At 39.2% G+C, this 14,908-nt stretch overlaps 1 protein-coding gene and 2 non-coding genes across 3 annotated transcripts in view; 2 read left to right on the top strand and 1 right to left on the bottom strand.

Moving 5' to 3' along the window:
- Positions 1-971: 971 nt before the first annotated feature.
- Positions 972-14,908, top strand: part of LOC150109669 (uncharacterized) — a 47,816-nt gene continuing 33,879 nt past the window's right edge. Inside the window, exon 1 of the mRNA XM_090402914.1 lies at positions 972-1,189. The gene's annotated coding sequence lies outside the window, so the exon portion shown is untranslated. The remainder of the gene's footprint in view (positions 1,190-14,908) is intronic.
- Positions 4,405-4,492, top strand: TRNAY-GUA (transfer RNA tyrosine (anticodon GUA)). The gene is given in 2 exon segments: positions 4,405-4,441; positions 4,457-4,492. It is a non-coding gene; the product is annotated as a tRNA-Tyr (tRNA).
- LOC150109670 (U6atac minor spliceosomal RNA) lies at positions 14,788-14,908 on the bottom strand. The gene has a single exon (XR_016550569.1). It is a non-coding gene; the product is annotated as a U6atac minor spliceosomal RNA (small nuclear RNA).

Here is a 14,908-nt window from a genome sequence, read left to right as displayed (position 1 = left end):
GGTGTTAAAGTCCCATGGCAGAATACAGTCAAATATCTTGGAGTAATTCTGGATAAAAAACTACAATTCACCAACCATATAGAACACATAAGTTCAAAGACATCCAAAGCAATAGCGCAGCTCTACCCCATGATCAACAGAAAAAGTAAATTCGATACTCAGAACAAACTGCTCATATACAAGATGGTAATACGCCCAGTCATAACTTATGCATCTCCTGCTTGGAGTCATACTTCTAAAACAAATATTCAAAAGCTGCAGAGAATACAAAACAAATGTCTGAGAATGAGTTTGGATGCTCCGTGGTTCATCAGAAATTCCCAAATTCACAGAGACGTCAGCATTCCCTACATCACATCTCTTCTTCATGACCTAGCTGAAAAAGTTCTTCAATAAGATAATTAATCATCCGACCCCACTGATCAAACAAGCATCAGACTATAATGAAGCCGATTTCTGCAAATACAAGAGACCCACGTCAATTCTATGCTCAGCTGAACACAGTTAATCTCACTGCCCTTTCATGGAGAGCTTAAAGCTCAATAATTCTCCACCCAAAGAACTTTCCTTTTCAGATGGAGGGGAATATGAAAAGCATTTATGCTTCACCCATCAAGTCAGTACCGTTATGCGTTATGCGACTTTCAGCCTACTTAACAACCTGGCAATGCGCAGTCGTAATGCCGAACCAATAAAGATACAGCTTCAAAAGAAATCGCACGGTCGTATTTCATTAGTAACGGACGGTTGAGGAAAGGGTTTGGGGTCCCCATACGAACTAACGAACGAATGAATAAGTATAAATAAAGTATCTTTATAATATAAGCTTATTTTTATTTATTCACTTTTTGTGATTTTAGCGATATTCGTTACCTGATACCACCATTTTTAAATTATCAGCTCACTTCAGAGGCAGGCAGTTAGTGACTAATTTTTTAAGTGCAAGAAAGGATTATCAATAGTAAATGCATTAGTTCGCTTGTTAAGACAATAAAAGACGTTACAGCGTTGTATATTATGAAAAGTGCATTATATCGTAAATATATTTTTATACCATAGTGGAAGAAACTCCCCAGAAAGATCTGAAACTGTTCTGTGTGAGTAGATTAGTGGGGATGCCAATTGGACGTTGCATTTCAGTGCTAGTTTGGTAGCCTAGTGTAGAGTTTCCCTTTGGAGTGTATTGTTGGTATGCAGCACGTTTTTTTTTAAATGTTATATGGAGAAACATTTTTTAAAATTAGATTTATTTCAAAGTTTTCTCAGTATTGCAGTTGGAAGAATGATGGGGCATTGTGCCACATAAAAAAGACCCAAGTTTAATTCTCATTGTGACAAGTAGCAGGTTTTTATCTCCTGGAAACTTGGTTTTTTTTTTTTTTTTTACTTTGCATACAGGCATAGCATCCATTGAACACATACAGTTTACAGTCAAAAGAATACAAAATGATCTTAGTGGGTGGTAGAGGGCATTCTTCTATATAGATAGGATTAAGTGGTACAGACCATGGGTTATATGGAGTCATTTCTAAGGACTGATCACAGGAAGGATGAGTCCTTGAAGATGTGTAGTAATAATAATATATTTCATCTGTCACAGAGGCATCATATGGGATGCAATATGAGCACATAAACAACACAAAAAATAATTGAGAGATGTCAGATCAAACTATAAGTCTTAAAGCTTGCAGAGTAATATTCCTATTATTATGATGATGATGATTCAGACCTCCATGGAGTCAAAAGACTCTTCATGGGAGGTCCATCCTAGAAAATGCAGAGTCTATCATACCATTCCTTGAATTCACTGATTGTTTGTGCTCCCACTACTCTTCAGGCAATGCATTCCATGGTTCAACCACCTAGGAAAGAAACCACTCCTCACCCTCTTGCGCAAAAGTTCCTTTCATAACTTCCAGGGATGGCCCTTGTCCTTGCTTCTTCCCTCTGTCCCACCAAACACAAACACTCCCCCATTGTCAACCTTGTAACCACCTCTCAACAGTTTAAGAGTGTCAATCATATAACCTCTCAACCTGTTAGATGATCCAACAATTCATAGTGTCGATCCCTTAATTTTTGCATTACCAAAACACCTTTGAGGGCAGGTGCATTGTCCTGATGAAAGATGATTTTTTTCTTCTGCAAACCAGGTCTTTTCTCACGAATTTTTTTGTCTAGTCTGGTTAAAAGATCAGAATAATATTCCCTGGTTATTGTTTTACTCTTTTCAAAATGCCATTAGCAACCCAAAACACTGATGCCATGACCTTTCCTGCTGATAGAACCGACTTTGTCTTCTTTGGCACTGAACAACCAGCTTGTGGCAACTGTTTTGACTGCTGTTTGGATTCTAGTGTGTAATGGTGAATCCAAGTCTCGTCCATAGTAATAAATTGAGACAAAAAATCAGTTTTATTCTTGCTAAAACACTCCAAGCACTGTTCAGATATTTTCATGCGTATAAAACAAAAACTGTATAAACAAACTACCTAATAGAATGACTTGCAATTTCACACGGATGCTTATGAGAGATGTACCAGCTTAGAAAAAAAAATTTTGCCGTTAGTGTTGCCATCTATATTCAAGGCTGAGAATATTTCAGATTACCCTTGTATTTGAAACACACTCTCCACCTGCACTTCTAAACCCCAAATTGCCCTATCCCTGTAATATTAAAACTTACTTCTCCAGGACGAAATACCCCAATAAAGGGTTCATTGAACAAATCCGCTATGTCCTTTGCATCAGCCACTCTATTCCCATTTTTATCCAACAATGTCATTCTTCCACAATAATTTCACTTCCTACTGGCCATATAGCTAGAAAATTCCGTAGCATTTTCTTTGTATCTCAGGATCAATCTCTTCTGATATTCCTGTTTTGCTTTCCTTACCATATTAGTCACTCTCCTGGACTGAGTCTTCATGCATCTGCTCTCCACCACTCTTCTTGTATCTCTTCCATAATCTCTTTTTAACCTGCAGTTCCTGTTTGATATTGTTTATCATCCACTTTACACATAATACATATATCTTAATATATAATATAATAATATGATTTAATTGATATGTAATATAATAAAATAATATTTAATATCTTTTGCTTATTTTTTGTGTTGTTTTTTGGCATTATTGCAATTTTTGTATTATATCTCACATGATGTCTGTGTAACAGACGAAATATTGGAACATTACAATATTTCATCTTTTATTAAACACAAGAATTAATTGTGTTTAATTCTTTCATTCTACTGAGAACTTTATTATTATTCAGGCCTCCATGGAGTCAAAAGACTCATCGCGGGAGGTCCTTCCTAGGAAACACAAAGTCTATCAAGACTAGTTGCTGGAGGTCCCTCCTAGGAAACACAAAGTCTATCAAGACTCGTTGCGGGAGGTCCCTCCTAGGAAACACAAAGTCTATCATACCACTCAAACTCATTGACCGTTCTTGCTCTCACCACTCTATCAGGCAATGCATTCCATGGTTCAACTACCCTCCATGCAAAGAAACCACTCCTCACCATCTTGCTCACAGTTTCCTTCCAGGGATGGCCTCTTGTCATCACTCCTTCCTGCTGTTCAACCAAGCGAAAGAACTTCCCAATGTCAACCCTGTAACCACCTCTCAACAGTTTAAAAGTCTCAATCATATCACCTCTCCTTCTATCTACCAAACTCTGCAGTCCACATTCCCTCAGCCGATCCTCATAACTAACATTGTACAGTCCTGAAACCATCTTTGTTATCTGCCTTTGTACCCTTTCCACAGTTAATTTATCCCATTCAAATCCTGGGGACCAAATCTGAGAACAATAGTCTAAGTGTGGTCTGATCAGGGTCTTATACAACGGAATGATAACCATTTTATCTCTGCAGGTCAGTGTCCTTCTCATTATTGCAGCAATCCTCTGCGTTACCTTCACTAGCTTTGCAATATGTCCCCTAAATTTCAGGTTTCTATCAATCATCAACCCCCAGAACTCTTGTCTCCCCTACGTCCTCCAGTATAACTCCTTCCATAGAGTATGCAGCATCCTTTCGATGTTTCCCAAACCTCAAGACCTTACATTTTGCTGCATTAAACTGACCCCCATTCATTTGCCCATCTATTTAGCTTATTCAAATCCTCTTGCAGGGCTACCACATCTGCACTATTACTAATATTATTTTGCACTCTTACTAATATTATATTATCTCTGAATTCATAGTTCATGTTGCTCCTTTTGTAATGATGAGACAGATCAATAAATAAAAGCTTTTGCTGATTTTTCCTTTTCATCGTACTGTTTCCTTTTCATTAATCCTTAACAGGAGTTTCAATTGGCATGTAAGCCTGTACCCTTTGAATATATACGTTCTTACCCTTTCATAATATATCTTATAAACTTTCTGATGTATTCCGTCGATAGCTCAGCTGGCAGAGCGGTGGACTGTAGAGGTAAAATGCTGACATCCATAGGTCGGTGGTTCAAATCCGCCTCGACGGAAGTGTTTTTTTCTCGTCGCGACAGGAGGAATCTTTATCTGGTCGATTTCAATCGAAGGTGAGTTAGCCGATCTCATACGAAGGTAGCAGGGTTTTTCTCCTGGAAACTCGGGTTTTTCATCCCGCATACAGACAAATCGGCCCTTCAGAACACATGCAATTTACAGACAACAAAATACTAGTTGTGGTAGTGGTGGAGGTGGGCGGTAGATGGCGTTGATGGAGATGATTCGTAGTAGTGGTTCGGTGTAGTGGGTGAGACAATTGTAGGTGTCCTCCCGCGATGAGTCTTCGGACTCCTTGGAGGTGTCAGGAATAATAATAATAATAATAATAAATTTCCTGGCAATATAACAAACCAAGTTTAATGTTGCAAAATGTAAGGTTATGCATTTCAGGTTGAAAAGGTTACATATGGTGTATCATATTGATGGTACTGGATTGCAGGAAATTGATGAGACTTGGGGATAATGGTAGATAGTGAGTTGAAGTTCAGGTTATTGCCAAAGTAGGTAAAATAAGCTCAAAGGGTTACTTGGAGGTTGAAAAATACACTAACAAGTAAAGATAAGGAAGTTATCTCTCTTTATAAGGCTATGATTCGTCCACATGTTGACTACTGTGCACAGATTTGGTCACCTGGGTTTTCTTGGAGACAAGGAGGAGGTGATAGAGAAGATTCAGAAACAAGTGACTAAACTGGTAACAAGTTTGTGGAATGCTCCTTGTGAGGACATGTTGAAGGTTTGTGGGTTACAAAGTTTATTTGATAAGTCTAAAAGAGGGAACATGATAGAAACTTTTAAGATATTAAAGGGCTTTATAAAATTGATGCTAAGGAAATTTTTCAATAGATGACAAATAGAGAACTAGGGGGCCATCCGTACAAGTTGTGTGAGAGTGTGGGTAGTAGGGATATTGCAGATCAGATTTTTTGCATGGAGAGTGGTAAATGAAAGGAATGGATTGCTAGAATTAGTTGCAAGTACCTGACAATGAACGAGTTTGAGAGGCATGAAAGGTTTTGTATGTTATTATTATTCTTATTATTATTCAGCCCTCCATGGAGTCAAAAGACTCATCGTGGGCAGGTCCCCACCTGAGAAACACATAGTCTATCATACTACTCCTTAAACTCATTGACTGTCCTCGCTATCACCACTCCATCAGGCAATGCATTCCATGGTTCAACCACCCTCCATGCAAAGAAACCACTCCTCACCCTCTTGCAAACAGTTTCCTTTCGTTAGTTTGGGTCTCCCACAATGAGTTTCTCTGGACTCCATGGAGGTAGTATATAATAATAACAATTTGGTACCTCTGGCTTAGTGGATAGCTTCAGCTTACTGGCCATGAGATGGAGCTGTGGTCTACTCTCCAATCTAAAAACATTCCAGCTGTAATGAAATTATTTGGAGCATGGTTGTTTGTAAATAAATTTGTGGTAGATGATTTTCGTTGTTTGAGGTGTGAGACTTTTTACCTTGCTTATTGGAGCTCTTAAATAGCTCTTCCTCAAAAGCAAAATTCTTGGATTATGTAATCCTTGCCTGTGTTAAAGTTTTATAACTTTTTTTTCATGACACAGTTGTTATTAAAAAAAAAAAAGAATTTGAAATTTTGAACGTAAGGACCTAATGTTATATTTGGTTAATGTAAAGTTTGGTCGAATGTAAGGACCTAATGTTATAATGTTATATATTCTATAAATTAAAGATGGTAAGAAATTATATTCTTGGTTTCATTCATTATCCAAGTGTATGCAAACAAAGTTTGCACGTGAAGTAACTTCATGATTGAAGAGGTGATACAGGATAGGTGTTAGTTCTGGGGGCACAATTTTTTAACACAGTAGGTAGGATTTCATCAAGACCAGATGCCTTGTTTGTGTTCAGGCTATTAAGGATTCTTCAGATTTCTTTTTGTCAGAAGCCTATTGGTGACAAGAAGAGAGTCATTCTTGCTGTAGTGGAAGGAACTTTGCCCTGGTGATCAATGCAGGAATTTGAAGAGAAGAGTGATGCCAGTAAGTTGGCCTTGTCTTTAGGTGAGATAAATACAGTACCATCCAGATGTGGGACTGGTGGAAACCTGGTTGGCAGAAGTTACCCCCCAAATGGCCTTGGCAAGGGACCAGAAAGAGCGACCGCCATTTGGGTAGGAAGTGAGTTTGCAGCATTTGGCCCTTTCAAAGTCTAACTTAGACTTGGTGAGGATTCTTTTGCAACTGTTATGCGCTGTGGTATAGACAGAGTGAGCAGCTGTAGCTTTGGTTTTGAGCCATTCGTGGTAAGCAGAGGTTTTTCCTTTACAGTATTCCACACTTCTTTGAGAACCAAGGCTTGGATAGTGGCTGTGAATTTGATGAGTAGGTGTTTAGATCAAAAGAACTGAAGCAGTAGTCAGCCCATGGGAAGGAGTCATGGAGTCTTCCCAGTTGGCACCCTTGTGGTGCCAAAGGACACGAGACTGTGAACTGATGGTGAAGGTTAAAGAGACTCGTATGAGGTTGTGATCCGAATTGTCAAGAGAACTGACAACCACAGTATACTTGGAAGAGGTCAAGTGTGTTGGCAAAGAGACTGTGAACTGATGGTGAAGGTTAAAGAGACTCGTATGAGGTTGTGATCCGAATTGTCAAGAGAACTGACAACCACAGTATAATTGGAAGGGGGAGCTTGTTAGGAAGAGGTCAAGTGTGTTGGCAAATTGGAAGGGGTTGTCAGGTATTCTGGTGGCAAGATTGATGATCTGAGATTTGTCAATGCTGATGGCAAATACCTTGGCATCCCTGCCTGATTGATCACTGAAATTGGAGAAGGGAAGCCAATATGAGTTGTGGACATTGAAGTCCCCAAGTAAAATAAGAACATTCTTTTTTTTGCTTGAAAAGTAGTGAGTGAGTTGGAAGACTGCTGAAAATGTGATAAACACAGAAGCAGTAAATCTATTTCAGCTAGTGTGATGAGCATTTTATTTAATCAGCTCATGTGGAGAAATAAGAATGTTTTGTATAAGTTTTTTAGTTTTCATGGAGGTGTGGTGGTAATAATAATAATTATTATTATTATTTCGGGCTACTCCAGGGAGTCCTTAGACTCATCGAGGGAGGCCCTAAACATCATGTCCACACAACTATTCGACATTCTCACAGTATCTATCATACCTTGCCTTGAACTCGCTCACTGTCATAGCACCTACAACAGACTGGCAGCTTATTCCACTCATTTACCACTCTAAAAGTAAAGAACCCCAGCTCTAACACCCTTGCTAACCACACTCTTGCCCAGCTTCCATAGGTGTCCCTTAGTTCTTCCACCACCAGTCCTGATCTCAAAAATATCCTCTGTATTAATCCTATAGAATCCTTTTAGCAATTTGAATGTCTCAATCATATCTCCCCTTTTCCGCCTATCAACTAGTTTCTGCAACCCACAAATCTTCAACCTGTTCTCATATGGTTCATTCCATAGATCTGCTATCATCTTAGTCACTCGCCTCTGGATCCTCTCCACCTCCTCCCCATCAAGAAGGAACCGAGGTGACCAAATCTGGGCACAGTAGATGGGCTCGAGATGAGGTCTTATCAGGGCTCGGTACAGAGGTACAATAACTTGCTTGTCTCTGCTCATCAAGGTATTTTTAAACAACCAAGTGAGTTGATGAGCTGATTTAGCTACTTTCGCAATGTGCCCCCTAAACTTCATCTCCCTATTCACCAACACTCCCAAGTCCCTGGCCTCATCGATCTCTTGGAGTACAGTTCCACCAATGTGGTATACTGCTGCTAATCTTTTCACCCCAAAATTCATAACCTTACATTTTGTCACATTAAATTGACATCCATTCTCCTTAGCCCAGAACTCCAATCTATCTAAGTCATCCTGCAAGACTTTGACATCTTCTGCATTCACTATCGCCCTACCCAACTTTGCATCATCAGCGAACAAATGAACTGTTCCACTTAGATCCTTCCCTATATTGTTAATGAACAGACTAAACAGCAGTGGTCCAAGAACAGAACCCTGTAGCACACCACTAGTCACAGGCCGTCTTTTGGACTCTACTCCTGAATAAACTACTCTTTGATATCTCTCCATCAACCACCCACCTATCCATCTCACCAACCCTATATCCATTCCCATATGTTGTAGTTTATGGGTTAGAATTCCGTGTGGTATTCTGTCATGCGCCTTTGCCAGGTCCAGCAGTATCACTGTAAACCCATTTCCCTTATCCAGTTTCATTACTCAACGCTCTTTTACTTCCCCCCCCCACTCTACAATTATTATTGTAGAGTCTGGGGGTAAGTAAAAGAGCGTTGAGTAATGAAACTGGGAGAGTCATGCTGAATAGCATAGAAAATGAGTCCATGAGTGATGCTTGTGTGGACTCGAATGAAGTTAAGAGTGGTAAGATATATGGTAATTCTATGATTAAGGGTATGGAGAGTGGTATGCCTGAGCAGTGCTTGGTTGGTGGGACAATAGAAAGAGTGGCTTTAGCAATAAGGAGAGGGCATGAAGCAGACAAGATGATAGTTATGGTGGGTACAAATGACCTGAGTGGTGGTATAAATCGGGTAGCAGAAGATTTAAGAACATTGTTAGATATTGTGAAGAGGAAAAGTGTCAATGGGAGGATAGTGTGTGTGCTGCCTCATTTTGACAATTACGAATTAAGTATACATGCAATGATAATGAATGATATGATTGCAAGAATGTGCAAAAAAAGAGGTCTGGAATTTGTTGATGTTTGGAGTATGTTTGAAGGAAAAAGACAGTTGTATGCTAGAGATGGGCTGCATCTGAACTTGGAAGGACATAAGCGTTTGAATGAAGAAGTTAGTGTTTTCTGAACAAGTTGAAGTAATTGTGCAGGGAAACTAATATTGAAAAGGTTGAGTGTAAGAGAGAGAAACTTTAGCAATGATTGTATATTTATTGATCCTTATTCGCAGAATAAATTGCAGAAGAGAGGAGATAAAAATCGGCATGGGACTACTGAAATTAGTGACTTATATATCAGTTCTAAAGTCAGTACAAGAACTAGAGTGAGTCTGCAATTTTTGTATACCAATGCAAGAAGCATTCGAAATAAGAGAGAAGAATTTTTGGCATTAGTCAGTGCAGTCTCACCAAAAGTTGTAGGCATTACTGAAACTTGGCTGTCAGTAGAAGATGTGGTCACTGGAATTGAATGTGAAGGGTACAGTATTTTCAGGGAGGATAGAGAAGATAGAACAGGGGAGGAGTACTGTTGATGATAGCTGATGTGTTGCAGCCAAAGAAAGTAGTATATCAAGATGATAGACATGTGAATGAGAGTTCATTTGAGGCGGTCTGGTGCGAAATAGTGACCGATGCAACCAAATATACAGTTGGATGCTGCTATAGGCCAGGGAGTACAGGGGGAGATATTGAATTCATGCATCAGCAAATTAGTGCAATGAGTGCAGGTTTAGTGATTATTATTATGGGGGATTTTAATTATGGTGATATCAATTGGAAGGAGGAAATATCACGTAGCAAAAAGGAAATGGAGTTCATACATCTTCTACGAGATAATTACTTGAAACAGCACATACCTGAAGGGACACGTTGGGTGAGAGTATTGGACCTGGTTATTGGTTCAGAGGATATATGCATAAGTAAGTTGTTCTTGTTACCTCCAATTGAATTGGTGAAAGCGATCATATGGTATTGACTTGGGAGGTTGCAAAATCTGTGGATTTTTCTGTTACTACAGGTTAGGTTTCAGAACTACAGGTTAGGCAATTATAACAAGCTTTGGAGTGAGCTTGCAGCCATCCCATGGCAGAACATATTGCAGGAGAAAGATGTTAGCAGTGCATGGGATAAAATCAGCAGGTATCTGAGGAAAGCAATATCAGATTGTGTCCCCATGGTCAGGAAGTCGAAGAAGGCTGGCGTTAGATAGATGAGCTGTAGTATCAAGCTTGTTCTGCAAAAAAAGAAAATGTTATGGAGAATTTACAAGGAGAAAGGCAATCAGTACACCCATGAGCAGTACAAGGCTCAAGCTAGGAAGGTTACCAGCAGTAAGTAAAGCTAAATCAGATTATGAGACGACCTTAGCCAAAGAGATCAAGGGTAATCCCAAAGAGTTCTTCCGCTGTATGGCAAGTAAAAGGAAGAATGACTTCGGAAGGATAACTTTAGTGGGTGCTGATGGTATTGAGGTGACAAAATCAGATGTAATAGTTGAGTTACTGCGTGATCACTTTTCAAAAGTCTGTCACCCAAGTGAGGATATCTCTGTACCTGTAGCAATAACTAATGTGAGAATTGAAGCTAAGAAATCAGAGGTATTTGATATATTGCAGAATTTAAACGCAAACACTGCCGTGGGTTTAGATAGAATATCAGCTCGGGTGTTGCGTGAATGTGCAAATGAATTGTCAACCCCTCTTACTTGGATATTTAATTTAAGTTTGAACTCTGGTATGGTCCCTAGGGAGTGGAAGTTAGGCAAAGTGGTTCCTTTGCATAAGGGTGGCTCTAAAACTGCAGTAGTTAATTACAGACCAATTACCATCTCAGGATTAGTGGTAAAAGTATTGGAAAAGTTGGTTAAAGACAAAATTCAAGAATGGGTGGATCAGGATATGATACTCTATAGAGTCCAATATGGTTTTGTTAAACGTAGATCCTGCCTTAGCAATCTATTAACTTTTCATAATAGAATGACATCTGAGTTGGACAAAGGAACAGGCTACACAGTAGTACTTCTGGATTTTGCTAAGGCTTTTGACAGGATACCCCATGAAACACTGTTACGCAAATTGGAGCAGATGGGAATGGATACTAAATTGGTGATATGGATAGGAGAATGGCTCAGGGAGAGATACCAGAAGGTGGTGTATGGAGGAGCCATGTCCAGGATAAGGCAGGTGACGAGCAGTGTGCCTCAGGGCTTTGTGCTTGGGCCATTGTTGTTTAATTTGTATATAAATGATATAGGAAATGGTTTAAAGGGACATATTCACTTGTTTGCTGATAATGCAAAGCTGGGTAGCACAATAAAAAAATCAAGTTGATGTTGAAAGTTTGCAGGATGATTTAAATAAGCTGGTAGAATGGGCAAAAGGTAATGGATGTCAGTTCAATGTGGAAAAGTGTAAAGTCATGCATTTTGGGATTAAAAGATTGCCAGCTGTGTATTACATTGATGGAACAGTACTCTAAGAGATTGATGAGGCTAGGGACTTAGGGGTGTTGGTAGATAGGGAGATGAAGTTCAGGGGACACATTGCTAAGGTGTCCAAGATTGCACATAGGATTACTTGGTTGTTGAGGAACACACTGACATCCAGAGATAAAGAGGTTATTATTCCCCTTTATAAAGCGTTGATACTTCCACATTTGGATTACTGTGCTCAGGTCTGGTCACCTGGATTCCTTGGAGATGAGGAGGCTGTGAAGAGTGTTCAGAGAAGAGTGACCAAGTTGGTGAGTGATGTAAAAAAATGCACTCTACATTGATAGATTGAGAGCTTGTGGATTGCAGAGGTTGGTTGATAGAAAGAGAATAGGGGATATGATAGAAACATTTAAATTACTGAAAGGTTTTTATAGGATTGATGCAGGGGAAATGTTTCAGCTGTGTTATAGTGATGGAAGAACAAGAGGTCATCCCTGGAAATTAAAGAAGAGTGTGGTTAACAAGGATGTCAGAACAAGGTTTTTTGCCTGGAGGGTGGTGAATGAGTGGAATTCATTGCCTGACTTAGTTGTGAGCTCTTCGTCTGTAAATGAATTCAAGAAGAGATATGACAGATATTGTTTTGCTAGTTCGGGTCTCCTGCGGTGAGTCTACTGACTCCATGGAGATACCTGTAATAATAATAATTGTATCAATTATACAGGAATAGCCATGAAATTTAATGACTCATTGCAAGAGCCAATAAGTCATTATTCACAACATACTTATCACACTCCCCTTAAATTCATTCAATTGCAAAGCATTGACAGTTGTATCTAGCATTTTATTTCATTCATTAACTTCTTTCCAAGCAAAAAACCTATTGTTAACACCCTTGTACCACTCATACACAACATCCAAGGTATGTGTGTGTGTGTGAGGAAGAAGAATCTCTTGTTTTCTCCTACCCTGCCATATATTTGAAAACTTCTTTTGTACCTAAACTATGTAATCCTTTTATTGACATATTTCTCAGATCTCCTTTCTGTGTTTTGGCTGAACTTTTTAACCTGCATCGTCATAGAAAGCACTGTAGAGTGCTTTCTATGACGGTCACTTGTCTGCGAATCCTCTTCATCTCTTCACCCAAAAGAAACACAAGCAACCAAATCTGTGCACAGCAAACCAGATTTGACCATACCAAAGCCTTATAATTAGACATAACAACCTCATCTCTACTTGTGTGTGTGTGTGTGTGTGTATTCTTCAACATTTAGTTGATCATGGACCTTAAGGATTTTTAAAGTGTTTTCCTTCTGAGTGCTATTTACTGCTGAATTTTTCTATCACCAGAAGCTTAAATTCTATTACTGTAACCACTTTGGGCTCTACATTGACATCTATTCCAGCACTGTACATTATACACTAAGAAGAAACCCTGTGTCCTTTTTTCTTTGATTTTCATTGAGGAGTTTCTTGGCACAACTGCTGTTAATGCTATGGCATTTGTATATGATCTTACTCTTTTAGCCAAAATATCATGAATTCTTCAACAATCAGTCAACTTCTGAGTTTGAGATCTAAATACCAGTGTGACAAAGTCAAATACACTTACTTTTGTTTACTCTGAGTTGCATGCCTTTGCATTCTGTCATGGTTCTGGAGGAGTGGAGATATACCTAGGTTCTAGGATTCTGGATATGCATCATTCATTTGATGGAGTTACATTACAAGAATGTAAACATTTCCCCAATAATTATTATTATTATAATAAATTTAGTTTAATCCTTTATCCAAGTGTGAGCAAACAAAGTTTGCGCCTGAAAGTATCTTCAGAACTGGAGTAAAGTGGTACAACACCAGGCAACTCGTTGCAAAGGTGGAGCAAGATAACATCACTCCTATCTCAGTATCTCCCATAATGCAAAACACATCTCCTTGCGGATATGTATAATGCTATGCATTAAGGGAAGAGACACTACCCCCAGGCTAGTTTCGACCTATATTGAGGTCTCTTCAGTGGGAGCCAGGCCCAAGTGGAGATACCAGGCAGAAGCATTAGCAATTTATCTCTATCTATAGTAGTTGCCAAACGGTTTGCCACCTTTTTATTAAATTACTAAGGCCTAGCTCCCACTGAAGAGACTTCAGTAAAGGTCGAAACTAGTCTGGGTAGTGGCCCTTCCCTTAATGAATAACATTATACATATCCTCAAGGAGATGTGTTTTGCATTAAGGGAGATACTGAGATAGGAGTGATGTTAGCTTGCACCACCTTTGCAACGAGTTGCCCAGTGTTGTACCACTTTTCCCTAGTCCTGAAGATACTTTCAGGTGCAAACGTTGTTTGCTCACACTTGAATAAAGGATTAAACTAAATTTATTATAGTCTAACCAAGTGAAAAATAAACTTTCAACATCTTTCTCTAAATCCAGAGTAATTTAATGAAAAGGTGGCAAACCGTTTGGCAACTTCTATAGGTAGAGATGACCTTGCTAATGCTTCTGCCTGGTATCTCCACTTGGGCCTGGCTCCCACTGAAGAGACCTCAATAAAGGTCGAAACTAGTCGGGGTAGTGGCCCTTCCCTTAATGCATAACATTATACATATCCACAAGGTGATGTGTTTTGCATTATGGGAGATACTGAGATAGGAGTGATGTTAGCTTGCTCCACCTTTGCAACGAGTTGCCTGGTGTTGTACCACCTTACCCCACTTTGTTTGCTCACACTTGGATAAAGGATTAAACTAAATTTATTATAGTCTAACCAAGTGAAAAATAAACTTTCAACAATTATTATTATTGGGGAAATGTTAGTGACATTATTATTATTATTTTGTTTATTATAGTCTAACCAAGTGAAAAATAAACTTTCAACAATTATTATTATTGGGGAAATGTTAGTGACATTATTGTTATTATTCAGGCCTCCATGGAGTCAAAAAACTCATCACGGGAGGGCCTTCCTAGGAAACACAAGTCTATCAAGACTCGTTGACCGTTCTCGCTCTCACCACTCTATCAGGCAATGCATTCTGCCGTTCAACCACCCTCCATGCAAAGAAACCACTCCTCATCCTCTTGCTCACAGCTTCCTTTCGTAACTTCCAGGGATGGCCCATTGTCATCACAAAAAATTGGTTAAGTGCTGCGAAGTAAGCAGCAGTGCTTAACCTTATATGTATTTGGCCCAGAGGCTGGTCCGTCCTTATCAAGGGGAGTGCTAACCTTCTCTCCTTTCATACAACTC

The sequence above is a fragment of the Typopeltis vanoorti genome, chromosome 2 (genome assembly GCF_054136105.1).
Source record: "Typopeltis vanoorti isolate ZY-2024b chromosome 2, IOZ_Tvanoo_1.0, whole genome shotgun sequence".
Classification (NCBI taxonomy): domain Eukaryota; kingdom Metazoa; phylum Arthropoda; class Arachnida; order Uropygi; family Thelyphonidae; genus Typopeltis; species Typopeltis vanoorti.
The sequence above is the reverse complement of the archived record's forward strand: the minus strand, read 5'-3'. Positions and strand labels throughout refer to the sequence as shown.